The sequence below is a fragment of the Lutra lutra genome, chromosome 4, assembly GCF_902655055.1.
Source record: "Lutra lutra chromosome 4, mLutLut1.2, whole genome shotgun sequence".
In the NCBI taxonomy this organism is placed as follows: Eukaryota; Metazoa; Chordata; class Mammalia; order Carnivora; family Mustelidae; genus Lutra; species Lutra lutra.
The window spans coordinates 146,512,964-146,528,669 of NC_062281.1; the positions used below are offsets into that span (position 1 = coordinate 146,512,964).

At 45.6% G+C, this 15,706-nt stretch overlaps 1 pseudogene; it reads right to left on the minus strand.

The window, feature by feature from the left end:
• Nucleotides 1-10,322: 10,322 nt before the first annotated feature.
• On the minus strand, nucleotides 10,323-14,260 carry LOC125097384 (serine/threonine-protein phosphatase 2A catalytic subunit beta isoform-like; annotated as a pseudogene).
• Nucleotides 14,261-15,706: the final 1,446 nt, after the last annotated feature.

The following is a 15,706-nucleotide window of genomic DNA, read 5'->3' on the forward strand; positions in this document are numbered from 1 at the left end:
GTCTTTTGTCTCGAAGTTGTTTCTTTGCATTTCTGTAGTCTTGGCTCTTGGAATTGGCATTGTGGGTCTTACTTGCTATGTGTAGTTCGTAGACAGCAGTAACGGATCTGTGTCTTATGTTGCCAATTTAGAGTCTATTTTCGTATCTCATGTTAGGATGGCCAATTTCATTGGGTTACATTATCTTTTAATGATCTCATTTGAGGCCAGCTATCAAAAACACCTTATTTACCAAAGAAGACAAACTAGTTTGCCTATGTTTTGAGGCCACTGAGTCACTATCAGGCTTTGTCCATCCTTTCTCAGATTTTTAGTATGTTTCTTTTCATTTTGACTTTTGAATGTGAACACATGCTCTCCCTCCTTATAACCATTCCATTCCACTGGAAGGTTGGAGCCCAGAACATGGTGAGACTGAATAAGCATAGCCTACCGCCCACCCTGTCACTGTCTCTCAGTATTCATTCAACAAACATCTACTGAAATCAGCCGGGTGCCTGACACTGTTCCTGGGGCTGGCCTTTTTTTTTTTTTTAAGATTTTATTTATTTATTTGACAGACAAAGATCTCAAGTAGGCAGCGAGGCAGGCAAAGAGAGGGGGGAAGCAGGCTCCCCGCTGAGCAGAGAGCCTGATGCGGGGCTCAATCCCAGGACCCTGAGATCATGACCCTAGCAGAAGGCAGAGGCTTTAACCACTGAGCCTCCCAGGTGCCCCTTGTTGCTGGCTTTTATTTATGTATTTACTTATTTTAGTCATTTCATCTTTACTATTCTTTAAGATTTTATTTATTTGAGGGACGCCTGGGTGGCTCAGTTGGTTAAGCAGCTGCCTTCGGCTCAGGTCATGATCCCAGCGTCCTGGGATCGAGTCCCACATCGGGCTCCTTGCTTGGCAGCGAGCCTGCTTCTCCCTCTGCCTCTGCCTGCCACTCTGTCTGCCTGTGCTCACTCTCGCTTCTCTCTCTATGACAAATAAATAAATAAAATCTTTAAAAAAAAAAAAAGATTTTATTTATTTGAGAGGGGTGGATGGGGAGAGGGAGCAGAGGGAGAGAGAGGGACAAGCAGACTCCATATTGAGTATAGACCCCAACATGGGGCTCGATCCCATGATACCAACATCATGACTGAGCTGAAACCAAGAATCAGATATCTAATGGACTGAACCACCCAGGCGCCTCTCAACTTTATTATTTTTTTGTTACTGAAGTATGACTGAGATACAATGTTATATTAGTTTCAGGTATATAATATATTAATTATGTATTACTTGACATTCACCATAGTAAGTGTAGTCACCATGTGTTACCATACAACATTATTACAATATTTCTGACTATACTCCCTCTGTTGTACTTTCCATCTCTGTGACTTATTTATCACTATAAAGTTATACCTCTTAATCCCCTTCATCTATTTTGCCCATCCTTCCTTAACATGACTCATTAGCAGGGAAATCTAAGTCAAAGCCACAATGAGATATCAACTCACACCAGCCAGCGTGGGCAGAGCCAAAAAGACAAGTGTGGACAAGGATGTGGAGAAGAGGAAACCCTCAGGCTCTGTTGGTAGGCATGTAAATCAGTGCAGCCACTGTGGAAAACAGTATGGAGATTTTTCAAAAGTTAAAAACAGAAATACTATATGATCCAGTAATTCTACTACTGGGTATCGGCCCAAAGAAAGTGAAACATTGTTTCAAAAAGATAGATACACTGGCAATGGCTTTAGTCACCCTTAGAAACACCATGTCTAAGGTTACCATGATCCCAAACCCGAACTTACCAAAATGTTAAGACAACACTCCAATGATTAATACATTTGTCAAGTGCCTGACAGCACAGCCACCAAGCAACATAAATCAGGCTTACTAGGGACAGATATTAAGCTCAGGCTTGGAAAGAGGTTCACAGATATCTTAGCTTCCTTCATTGCCTTCATGGGGCGTACAAACTGTTTTTGGAAGACAGGGCACTGATACCAAGAGTAAGGGGTAAGAATAGACAAATAGTTCATTCCACAAATATTTCTCTTTTTTTCTGTTTTTTCTTTTTTTTCTGGGTGTTTGTTGTTTTTGTTTTTTTGTTTGTTTGTTTTAGTGTGGGAAGGGCAGAGAGACAAAGAGAGAGAGAATCTTAAGCAGGCTCCATGCCCAGCACAGAGCCTGACTCGAGGCTTGATCTCAAAACACTGAGATCACAACCTGAGCCAAAATCAAGAGTCAGACATTTAACCAACTCAGCTACCCAGGCGCTCCTTCCACAAATATTTCTAGAATGCCCACTGTGTGCAGGCACTGGGCTCACATTAGAGATATCACAGTTCAGGCTTCCACTTGGCCATCTACTTAGGAAAATGGAATGGTGAGAAGGAAGCACAGAATGATACAGGAGTACCAATAAGGGGTACCAGAGCTGGTCTTGGGAATCCAAGGAAGGCTTCCTAAAGGAAGAGGTATCTGAATTGAAAATTTAAAGACTAGTGGATGTTTGCCAAAAAAGGATGAGAAGGGAGATGTAAGGAGAGGTAAGAGTGTGCTGGTAGAAAGCAGGATTGCCAAGGCTGAACGATGGGACAGCAGGCATTTGGGGACCTTCACTCAGTTCAGTAGGACTTCCGTGTAGAGTCTGAGTAAGATGCTGGGATCAAAGGGTGGATTCAGAAGAGATGAGACCATAGTACATGAGGACAGATGATGAGGAACCTAAAGAAGCTTTGTTCCAAAGGCAATGGCAAACGACTGAAAAACAGACTGACAACCAAGAAATTGTCAACCCTCATTGAGCACATATTTTTTAGGGACCTACTGTCATCCAAGTACTGTGTTTGGGGCTGGGGACATACTGGTGGGCAAGTTAGACACAGAACTCCCAGTTTCTCAGGAAAGAGAGACAAACCCATCATTCTGGTGCAAGATGACGTGTGTGGCAACTGGGAAAGTACGAGGTGCCATGGGGACACGTGGGTGGGACCCTCGGCCTAGTCTGAGGGTGGGAAGGGGGTCTAAGAAGGCCTCTTGGAGTAGTGAAGCCATCTGAAGGATGGGGAGGTATAGCCATGCCAAGAAGAGCAGAGGAAGAAGCATGCATAAAGCCTCAAGAGAGAAGACGGATTTGGAGCATTAAAAGAACGTTCAGTATTCCTGGAGTAGAAAAAAAACAAATAATTGCAAGATAAGGCCCAGAGAAAAAGCCACTGTACCAAGTTTGACCTTGAAGGAGGAACTAGGAAAGTGGGACATGACACTCAGATCTCCACTTTAGAAACGGCACTTCAGTTTTGGGGGCATGAGTGACAACTGTTCTGCAGACATCTTTTTTTTTTTTTTTTAAGATTTTATTTATTTATTTGACAGGATCACAAGTAGGCAGAGAGGCAGGCAGAGAGAGAAGTGGAAACAGGCTCCCTGCTGAGCAGAGAACCCAATGTGGGGCTTGATCCCAGGACCCTGGGATCATGACCCAAGCCGAAGGCAGAGGCTTTAACCCACTGAGCCACCCAGGTGCCCCTGTTCTGCAGACATCTATGGCCTACCCATTGTAGGTGCTATTGTAGAGAAGACTGACACAGGCTGAAGACTGTGCCACAGGATGAGTAATGGACGTCTGAATCGTGCTATGGAGACCGCCTCTGCCAGAGTGAGTCAGGGAAGCCTCACAGAGGCTTTCTGCTAAGCTGTAAGAGTGTGTAGGAGTGCGCCCGGGCATGCTAGACAGAACAGCGGCTCTAAAGATGTGGTGTAGAAAGAGCATGGCCTGTCTGGACACTGGAGAGAACTCTAGAATCACTTGGGTCACATTGTGGAGGTGCCCAAATAGGAGATTTGAGAAGGTCTGTAGACACATCTCATTGTATCTTTGAGATTAGATATTTTGACTTGAGACTATAGCTTGAGGGGGAATCCCAGACTCCTTTGAGAATCTGAAGCTCTCTTCAGAAAAATGCACATGTGTGCAAAATGTGCATGTCAGTTCAGGGATTCAGAAATCCGGCAGTTAAAACTCCTCTGTTACAAGCAGTGGGGAGCCGGGTGATCAGATCTGCACTGGAGAATGATCCTGGGGTGGGGTTGAAGAGAGACTGGAGGCAAAGAGATCAGTTAGAAGGTTCTGGGTAGACACTGGGTCTGAAGCTGTGAAGGCCCAGGCCATGATGGCATCACAGGGAAAAAGAATCAGGCCCTATGGGAAAGGCATCAGGAGTGAGGATATGCCAGGATGTCGTGACCAACTGGTTGGTGGACAGGAGTCAAAAATGAGTGACAGGAAAATAATGGTGCCACTGTCCCCAATATCCACTCTTCCCTTTCTCCTTAGCAATAAATCCTCAACTTGGAGCTGGACATGTCGTCACCCAGAATACGCTATCTCCCAGCCTCCCTTGCAGCTTGATGTGGTAAGTATCTAAGTTCCGGCTACTGAGAGGTGAGCAAAGTGATGTGCACACACTCTGGCCCCTGCATTTACAGGGAAGGGAAATGCATTTCCCCCTTCCCACTGGCAGGACGGTGGCAGTAATTCATCTGGATCCATAAAGAAGAGGTCAATGCCCTAGGGGTCATAGAATAGCAAGTCATAAAGAGCTCAGTCCCCAACACTGAAAAGCCATCAGATCTGCTCTGAACTATTTTTCCCCCTTTGTTTGTGATCGTGAAATAATCCTTTTACTTGTTTAAGCCATTGTACATTTGGGTCTCTGTTGCAGTAGGAACTGGACAGCTGCACTCAGTATCCCATGATAGGCTCAAAGGTCTAATGCTATGGGTAGTGGATTTCAAGGAGGAAGACCTGGGAAGGCTTTTGGAAGGAGCATCCTTTCAATGGCTAGATATAATGTGTATCTCTTCACAGTACAGGTCCTTGTTCTATACCAACAGTAAAATCATCCGGCCCACACAGCCTTGCAGAAGGTGAGGTCTTAGGGGACGGCAGCAGATTCCTGAACACAAACTCTGTATCACAAGGCAGCTAGTCCTTAAGCAAGACGGTGCTTATGAACTGGCCTGGCATGGACATTTGGGCAGGACTAGTGAATTTTCTAAGAAATCTGAATAAAGAAACATGCAGTTTCAGGCAACAGCAGTGGGTTATGGTTAGAGAGTGAGAGAGAGAAGCCATGAGGTGGAATGAGGCATAAGAAGAGACCATCTGCGTGCATAGAAGTCAAAACAGGTTGAAAGTATGAGCCACCAAGAGCTATGGGCTGAGGAAAGATGGAGAATGAAGACAAGGGAAGCCTATCAGATACATACCTACAGACTGCCTGCCAGGCCCTCCTTTCCTAGGACCCTCCCCTTCCCCATTCCATTGGGCATCCACAGAACTGTAGCAGGAGCTACTAAATTCCTATAAGAAAAACTGGATCCTGGCCACCGAAGGATGGACATGGGATACTACCTGGGCCAATCAGGACTTTGAGGAATTTTAGAGCTAGGATTTGGGAGACTCAGTCTCCTGGGTGTCTGGGTTATAACTTGTAGATCTCAGAAGCTACTAGTGCCCAGATTCAGCCCAGTGGGTTGAAGAGCAGAAGTGACTCTTCAGCTAGAAAGACCGAAGCAGACTTCCTGGCTTCCAGACAGAGCAACTGCTGCCCCTTCCGAAGACCTCAGTAGATACCCACACTTCAACGCCATGACGACCCTACAGGTTTTCTTGACCCCATCTCCTCTCCAGCCTCTGTAGTGTGGTGTCTGAGCTCTCTTGGGTGTCGAATCCCAGCTGGACCACTTGGCCACTCAGGCTCTTAATCTGTAAACTGGGGCAACACTGCTCCTCCTCTGTTCTTGTAAGTGGTTATTAGATAAAGTATCTGCACAGTGCTTGGCCCCTATGGCAGAACTCAGTAGAGGGTAGAGTACATCCCCTCCCCCTGGCCACTTGATCCTTTTCTCCTAGACCTGGCCTCATAAAAATGGCAGCTTGCCTTCACAAATTACTTAGAACTACCCAGGCATCAGTCTGAGGAGTGTTATATGAATCATTTATTCTTCAAAATAATCATATGTAGGTATTACTATTATTCCTTTTGTTCATATGAAGAAACTAAAGCAAGAGAGGTTAAATAACTCAGCCAGGAGTGCCTGCGTGGCTCAGTCGTTTGAGTGTCTGACTTGATTTCAGCTCAGGTCATGATCTCAGGGTCCTGGCATCGAGCCCTATGTCGGGCTCCCTGCTTAGTGGAGAGTCTGCCAGAGATTCTCTTTTTCCCTCTGCCCCTTCCCCTGCTAACACTTATGCTCGCTCTCTCTCAAATAAATAAATAAATAAATAAATCCTTAAAAATAAATACTCCATGGGGTGCCTGGGTGGCTCAGTGGGTTAAGCCTCTGCTTTCCGCTCAGGTCATGGTCCCAGGGTCCTGGGATCAAGCCCCGCATCGGGCTCTCTGCTCAGCAGGGAGCCTGCTTCCCCGCCCCCTCTCTCTGCCTGCCTCTCTGCCTACTTGTGATCTCTTTCTCTAATAAATAAATAAAATCTTTAAAACAAAACACTCCATCCAAGGCTGCACAGCTAGTAAACAGGAGATCTGGGATTTCAAGCCAGGAGTTCTGGCTCTGGAGCTCTTTTTGCTTCCTTGCCAGTGACCCAGGCTGGGTAGGGGTGCCCAGCAACAGGAGGTGGACACTGCGGAGGAAACAAAGCTGCTTCAGGGAGCCAGTGTTTAGTCAGTGGCTGACCTGCAGGTCTTCCTGGGTCGCCCCAGGACAAAGGAGACAAATTGGCAGAGTGTCTGGGACTAGAACAGCTCGGGGTGGGCGGGAGGGGGGAGGCTGGCCTCCCGTGTACTCAGCATTCCCCGAGAAGAAAGCAGCCTTCTGTCCAGGGTGCAGAGGGACCGAACCCCATATTGACTGAACTGTCCTTTAGTAGGTAATTCCTTACAGTTTCAGATTTATTCCTTCACCTGCCCTCATCCTAGAGAAAGATGGGTCTGGACCAGAGGGAGCCTGGCCAGTGTCCAAGGGGGGTCCCATCTGCTCTCCTCTCTACCCCAGCTCCACTTCCTATACCCCATCCTGCTTCCATGTTCAGTGAAGGCCTGGTAGCAACTTGGGGCCTTTGCTTTGAAACATACAGAACCATTCCACTGTTCAGTGGAGGACAGGAGAGACTTCTCCAATCTTCCCTTGCCTTAGAAGTGAGGAAATTTCAATTCTTCTCCAGAAAGGAAAACTACAGGTAGAAACTACATCCTCTCTTCCACTATCCCAGTAGTTAGATCCAGAGCAGGAGCGGGACAAAGCTCAGACTCTGTCTCTGTTCTGGCCGCCTGTAGAGAGGGCTCATGCTCTTGTCTCCCACCCTTTACTGGCTCAGAGAGGCGAGCCTGGCTCTGGCGGGGACTGAAGTTCGGAACACCAATTCTCATGTGTGTGTGTCGGTGGGAGGGGGTGGTTCCCCCCCCATCCAAGCAATTCTTGGACACCCAGCTGGTGTCCTCCCATTCAGTTCAACTCTGACACCATGTCCCCAAAAAGAGCATCAGATTCTACAGGTAAGGGCTCAGTCCTCCAAGACTGCCCCCTCTCCACTTCACATGCCAGTCACAAACCCAAGTTGCCACCTGTGTTTCCTACACACTCGCTATAGACTAGAGGTTCCAATGGCCCCCTCCTTGGGTGCAATGAATTTGCTAGGGCAGCTCTCAGAACTCGGAGAAACATCCTACTTACTGTATTGTTGCCAGTGACGAAGGCACAAGAGCCCCTGGCTCCAGAGGCCCCAAAGGACAGAGTCTGGCCACGGTCCAAAGGCAAAGAGACAAGTGGTGGTGCAACGGAAAAGGAGTTTATTTCAGTGAGGCCAGCACTGGAAAGAGAGTGGACTAATGTCCCAAGAACGGTCTTCAAGGTGCTGAGAATACTTCTAAGTTCATATAGGAAAAACGTGGAACAAAGACTGATGGGTACATGCACCTAAGCAGCAAAGGTCAGGTTGATCACTGGCACAAGGTCAATCACAGAGGGTCTTGCTGGCATCACAGCTGTCATTATTGCCTGGGGAGTAGTTTCAGTGCCCATGACAGGACATTTTGCCTGTTGGGTCCCTTGCTGGAGTGAACAGATAAACTGGAGGGAAAAACAAAGTGATGAAGAAGAACAGGTTGAAGGCAAATGGAGCCAGTCAGGGCAATGACAGGGTGGGTCCTCCTCCAAATTCCCACTGTCAAGTTACTGTCAAGTCACCATTCCATTTCATATGGAAGAAGGGAGGATGGTCATTTCTTCCGCAAACTACTTCCTGCTGACTGGGGATGACGCAGAAATATTGGAATGACAGACTTTGACAGGTAAGAGAACTTTGTTTCTTGAGTTCCTCCTGAGATGGACAGCAAAGAGATACTTAAGATGTCATATGGGGGGGGGACGGGGTCACTGAATGACAAGCATTAAGAAGGGCATGTGATATAATGAGCATGGGGTGTTATACACAACTAATGAATCACTGAACACTACCTCTGAAACTAATAACATATGTTAATTAACTGAATTTAAATAAATAAAGACAAAAAAGATCTCCTATGGGAGTTGTCATCCACTCAAATGGTTTTGAGTCCTGCCAAGAGTCATTGTCTGGAGTTGCCTTCCTAATGCAGATGTGATGAGTCCACAGTTGGACACCTGCACGTTTTAGAAGAGTAGGAGTAGTGAGAAGCATATCGTAAGGACCTGTCCATTTTTCAGTTAACTCAACTCCTGGTCCTTGCTTCTTCCAAGCCTTTAGGACCCAGTCTCCTGGCTGGAAAGTGTGCAGTGGCTCCTCAGGAAATGGTTTAGTCTTAGAAAAGGCAAACTCATGGACAGATGTCAAAATTTGACTCAGTTGCTATACATATTATTTAATTCAATTTTCATGTTCTAAGTAGGGGCAAATACCCCCTTCTCAAGTCTGAATGGGTTTCCATATATAATTTCTTAAGGGCTTCAACAGAGCCCTGCTTCTAGGGGCCAACCTTCCACAGAGGGCAACGGAAGTGCCGTTTCCCAAGTCAGGCCAGTCTCTTGGCATGTTTTAGCCAGGGCTTTCTTTAAAGGATGGTTCATCTTTTGTTTTACTGTTGATGGGAGAGGGGGGAGTGGTTCCTAAACACAAATTGTTTAAGAAGCACTGTTGTACCTAACGTCATCGCACACATCACAATGCATTTTATCTCTTTAAATCCCTCTTCCCAATTAAGCTATGGACTAAGGGCAAGCAGGGAGACTTTGTATTTCTTCAGCTTTTAATTCTCCTTGCCTAGCTTCTGACTTGACAACGAGTAGACAACATTAAGCTGAATTAATGTGCCGGCCCCGGCTGGATCACCTGGGACCTGGGACCATGTATGTTGAACGTTAAGACCAAGGACAAATCCCCCTCGTCCAAAGTCAGAATGAGTTCTAGAACTTGGGGAGAGGCTGAGATGAGAGATTAGACTGTTACATGCTGCCTTCCCCAAAGTACCACCGGAACAACAGGTTGATAAGACATGGCTGAGTTCCTTCTCTAGGGAAGACTCAGTCTTCCTAGCATCAGAAAGAGGGCAGAGCAAAGCAGGGAATCCTAGGAGGTTCTGGAGTCTGGATGAAGGCCGTTCAGCAGTTTTTTAGTCAAGGATTTGATTAGGATTTGGTTAAGGATCACAATATAATAGCTGAACTTTGGTGCCCCCAGCAAGGGTATCAAATCAAATTTGTCATTTGGTGTTTTCTGCTATTTCAAGTTATCTCAACTTTTATCTTCTGGGTCAGTTTCCTAAAATAGTCAACTTCCAGTGCTGAAGACGGAACAGGAGAGTCGTGTGAAGGCCGAGAGTGGCTGTGTGCGTGGAGATGGTGTCAGCTCTCAGGAGTCAGGAGGCCCAACTGAGGGGGGAGAGAGCTGGCAATGTTCAGAACTGATGGGCGCAGACACCTATAAGTTTCTCCTCAAGACACTATCAACTAATCCTGCAACAGGAAACTCCCGTCCCTCCTCACACAGTAATGCCATCTGCTCAGCTGACATCGATTTCCAGTCAGTGGTCTTATGGGAAGATATTTGGTCTTTCTTCTCTACTTCCCCTCTTCCTCTGACACTGGTTTAGCCTCCACTCAATTACTAGGCTAGAAAAAGTGCTTAAAATCTTTTCACTCAGAGCCTACCATGGTTTGTATGAGCATTTCCAGGGGTCTACTCACATATGACTGCACCCGTGACCTTCTCAACGCCCTCCTGGCCCAGGGGCAGTCCGTAAGTAAGAGGCCTGCCTGCAGCTTCCAAAGTGATTACTCTGCAGCAGAAATCAGGCCAAATGAGCCAGCCCAGCAGGGGTGAACACTGATGCACATTAGAAAGGTCAAGCAATGCGGGGAGCATCCAGCTTCTGCGTGGGAGACATGGCCGCATCTGGCCCAGACAAGAAGACCTAATCTAATTTCTAAACAGGAAGAACATAACTCCCTGGGATGGAACAGGCCTGATTTGCCTAGAAACTCAAGGACAGTGGGAGGTGGGGGATGGCTAACATTTACTGAGGACCTGTAGAGCATTTTTTTAACACAGCATTTTATAGAAAAGCTTAGCATATCCAGAATCTTTGAAAACTCGTAATATTTTCACTAATTGAGGTGGAGAAGGACCAAAACAGAGGCAGTCTCTTCTGTTTAAAGGAAATTTGTAGCAAAATTTCTGAAATGAAGGAAGCATCCTCTGTTTTTGTTTTATTTTGATCCAGCTGACCGTTTCTTGACAGTCTATCACCCAAAAGAAGGTAACAGTTGGTATTTTCCACCAGATGCGTGCTACCCAGTAAGGCGAGGTGAGATCTGACTTCCTGGTCTCAGCCACATCAACATCCTCTCACCTCGTCTGTTAATTGTGAATAAAAGAAAAAGATGTGAAAGAGCAAAGAGCCCATTCTTTCTGGAACCTACATCCCATCAAGTGCTGCTCTGTAACACTCACTCATTTATTTAGAATTGGGAATGAGGGGTTACTTAAAAAAAAAAAAATTATTTGGGGCACCTGGCTGGCTTAGTGAGTAGAGTATGCAACTCTTGACCTCAGGGTTGAGAGTTCAAATCTCACGTTAGGCAGAGTTTACTTTAAAAAAAAATGTAGACTTGGGGGGCGCCTGGGTGGCTCAGTGGGTTAAAGCCTCTGCCTTCGGCTCAGGTCATGATCCCAGGGTCCTGGGATCGAGCCCCGCATCGGGCTCTCTGCTCAGCAGAGAGCTTCCTCCTCTCTCTGCCTATCTCTCTGCCTACTTGTGATCTCTGTCTGTCAAATAATAAACAAAAATCTTAAAAAAAAAAATGTAGACTTGGGATGCCTGGGTGGCGCAGTTGGTTAAGCGTCTGCCTTCAGCTCAGGTCATGATCCAAGAATCCTGGGATCAAGCCCCTCCCCGCAATCCACATCCAGCTCCCTGCTCAGTGGGAAGTCTGTTTCTCCCTTTCCTGCTCTCCCTGCCTCTCTCTCTATTTCTGACAAATATATAAATAAAATCTTTAAAAAATTAAACATATAAGGGGCGCCTGGGTGGCTCAGTGGGTTAAGCCGCTGCCTTCGGCTCAGGTCATGATCTCAGGGTCCTGGGATAGAGCCCCACATCCGGCTCTCTGCTTGACAGGGAGCCTGCTTCCCTCTCTCTGTCTCTGCCTGCCTCTCTGTCTACTTGTGATCTCTCTCTGTCAATAAATAAATAAAACCTTAAAAAAAAAATTAAACATATAAGGATTATGTAAAAAAGTCTCTTTTAAAAACAACGTAGAGGGGAACCTGGGTGGCTCAGTGGTTAAAGCCTCTGCCTTCGGCTCTGGTCATGATCCCAGGGTCCTGGGATCGAGCCCTGCATCAGGCTCTCTGCTCAGCAGGGAGCCTGCTTCCTCCTCTCTCTCTGCCTGCCTCTCTGCCTACTTGTGATCTCTCTGTCAAATAAATAAATAAAATCTTAAAAAAAAAAAAAAAAGAAGAGAAAAAATAAAAACAACATAGACTTGGGAATGAGGGACGTATTCTGTTATTCCTCCACACACTACAGATTTGGTTTCTGGCTTCTAGGATTTTTTTGGTTTATTTTTGTTTTTGTTTTTCTTTTTTTTTTTTTTAAAGATTTTATTTATTTGACAGAGAGAGATCATAAGTGGGCAGAGAGGCAAGCAGAGAGAGAGAGAGAGGAGGAAGCAGGCTCCCTGCAGAGCAGAGAGCCCGATGTGGGACTCGATCCCAGGACCCTGAGATCACGACCTGAGCCGAAGGCAGGGGCTTAACCCACTGAGCCACCCAGGTGCCCCTATTTTTGTTTTTCTTTAAAATGGAAAGTTGAGGGGCGCCTGGGTGGCTCAGTCGTTAAGCATCTGCCTTCGGCTCAGGTCATGATCCCAGGGTCCTGGGATGGAGCCCCACATGGGGCTCTCTGCTCGGCGGGGAGCCTGCTTCCCCCTCTTTCTGCCTGCCTCTCTGCCTGCTTATGTCTCTGTCTGTCAAATAGATAAATAAAATCTTAAAAAAAAAAAAACAAAATAAATATAAATAAATAAATAAAATGGAAAGTTGATTTGCTCAGTACACCAAATAGGAAGTAAGCACTGTCATGACAAATACACAGAAGTATGCAAACCAACATAAAACAGTAATTTAGTTTAAATGAAAGACAACCTTTTTAAATGTTATGACAACATATTCCCCAGAATCTTTTCTTCAGCTAATTTAACTATACATTTAATAAAATGAAGGATAAAGGATTAAATGGAAGTTAGCTTGTGTGTTTTAAAAATAAAACTCCAACTCTATCAATCCATGACAGTTAAATACTATAATTTCCCAAATAAAGGCAAAACAAGAGGAAGGAGTTAGTGACCTTTTCTGTTTAACAGTCCAGAGGAAAATGGTTACTACAAATACAGCAGGCAAACTGTTAACCCTGACCGATCTAGAACATAGTACTGTACTGAATTTCAGTCTCAAATTGTGCTAAATGCTTATTATCATTGGTATGGCCCATTTTGGTCCATGATATGGTTAAATGCCAAGACAGATGCCCATTTGTTACAGAAATACATAGATTAAATTAAATTTGATATTCTTCTGCTAAAAGAAAAAAAAAAAAGCTGGGTCTATTTCCACACAGAAAGGCAGCTTTTTCCCAGGAGGAATTTACAGGAAGTAGTTTGCACCAGGTAATATGAAGCTGTCTACCACAACGTGCTGGGTCAAACTGAGGGAAGGAATATTTTAAAGTGTCATCTAATTCCATGATAGCACCCTGGTTCCCACAACAGTAAGTAACTGGGTGCACTTTCCAAAATGGTAACCACTGGGTGCCTGGGTGGCTCAGTCATTAAGCATCTGCCTTCAGCTCAGGTCATGATCCCAGGGATCAAGACCCATGTCAGGCTCCCTGCTCAGCGGGAAGCCTGCTTCTCCCTCTCCCACTCCCCCTGCATATGTTCCCTCTCTTGCTGTGTCTCTTCCTGTCAAATAAATAAAATCTTTAAAAAACAAAACAAAAAAAAAGGTAACCACATTCTGATCATGACACCAACTGTATTCTTCCATGACAAGCTGGTGAGCTCAAGAAACCAGTGTGAGACCATGGGCATGGTCAAATGTTTCAGAAATGTCTTGTCCGAACATACAGCCAGTTCTAGGTGGTGAACTATCCTATCCCACCAATCATGATCACCTGATCTGCCCACTACAGATCACACACTGGGACCTTCCTGTGGAACTTTTTGTAAATGATTCGAGGCGCCTATATGATCCCGTGTATCTAGGAAGGGAGAGAGGCCACCACGAAGGTTGAATATCTGTCCATCTACTAGTGCCATAAGTGGAGGATAATCAGATAGATCTGTAAAATATTTCCACACTTTGGCATTTCCATGCTTTCACAGACATTCATCATAAAAGCCATATACTTGGGTAACTCATCGACTCTCATGGTTTCCTCCCAATATTGTAATGCATTCTAGGTAACACACCTTTAAGACCACAAGGAGAGTCACAGTCTCCACTTAGGATAGCTTATGTCTACACTGTCCCCCATAGATAGATAGTCTGTACCTGGTGATTTTCCACCAATTCTAAAGAGTTCCATGAGATCATGGAATTAACCATGCACATCTCCACGCAGGGGAACGAGACAATGAACCTCTTGCACTTCTGATTCTTTTGTTAAAATTTCCTTAGCCTTTCTGCACAGCACTGCACGTCGTTCTCATTAAGCTATTTATCATCGTTCAGCTGCTCAGCCCCCAGGTGCAGCTCCTTGGTGCACACCTAGTTGTCCATGGCAGCTAGATTCCCTTCCCCACCGCCTCCTTCCCCCTTCAAGCCCTGGGTACCGCTCCCTTCTCCAGCTGCTGCCAGCTCCCTGGCAGTAGACCCCTTGTACCACCCAAGGCCAGCCTGGAGGAGGCTGCGTGACGGGGGAGGGAGTGGGTGAAGAATGCGGCAGGTTAGGTGGCATTCCAGAGTGAAGCAGGGATCTTCAGCAAATCACCCGCAGGGTGCTAACCACCTGCTACCCTTACGGCCTCTCCCTCAGGTTCCCCTTTTTTTGAGGAAATGCCAGGACCAGTATTTCATCCTCTAGCCAACACGAACATGAAAAGATGCTCAATATTACGTACCATCGGGGAAATGCAAATCAAAACTATAATAAGTTGTCATCTCACACCTCTCAGAATGGCTAAAATCAACTTAAGAAACAAGCGTTGGGGAGGATGTGGAGAAAGAAGAACCCTCCCTCACTGCTGGTGGGAGTGCAAACTGGTGTGGCCACCATGGTAAACAGTATGGAGGTTCCTCAAAAGATTAAAAATAGAACTACCTTCAGATCCAGTAACTGCACTACTGGATATTTACCTAAAAAATACAAAAACATGAATTCAAAGGGACACAAATGCCCTTATGTTTACAGCGGAATTATTTACAACAGCCAAATTATGGAAGCAGCCCAACTATGCATCAAAAGATCAATGGATAAAGGAGATATGGGATATAGACAATGGAATATTACTCAGCTATAAAAAATAACGAGACCTTACCATTTGCAACAACATGGATGGCTCTAGAATGTGAATTGCTACGTGAAGTAAGTCAAAGAAAGACAAATGTCATATGATTTCACACATATGTGGAATGTAAGAAACACAACAAATGAGTAAAGGGGGAAAAAGAGGGGGAGAGAGAGAGAGAAAGAGATAAAACAAGAAATAGACTCTCCACTTTAGAGAACAAACTGATGATTACCAGAGGAGACGGTGGGGGGATGGGTGAAACACATCATTGGGATTAAGCACTGATGTGATGAGCACCGGGTGTCGTACGGACTGTAGAATCACTATACTGTACACCTGAAACTAACACAACACCGTATGTTAGCTACACTGGAATTAAGATTAAAAAACTTGATGAAAACAAAAGATTTCATCCTCAACTCTTCTTCTTTTCCCTCCCCCTCAGAACCCTCAGGGCTTCCGTGATTACTTTCATCCAAGTCTCTTCCACTCCTAACATTCTTTTCCCACCCTCCAGAGCGCTGTTCATCCCACCTGACTTTGAGCACTGACCATGCAGAAGGGCCAGTCGGACATCCTACCCTATCACCTGTGCCCCACAGCCCAGTCCTGGCATTTGCCCAAATCCATTCTGAGCTCATGGCATCCAACTCTGAACAAAGGCTCCCCACCGCCTAGAGAAATTCTCTCAACTCTAGCCTTGGGTTCAAGATCC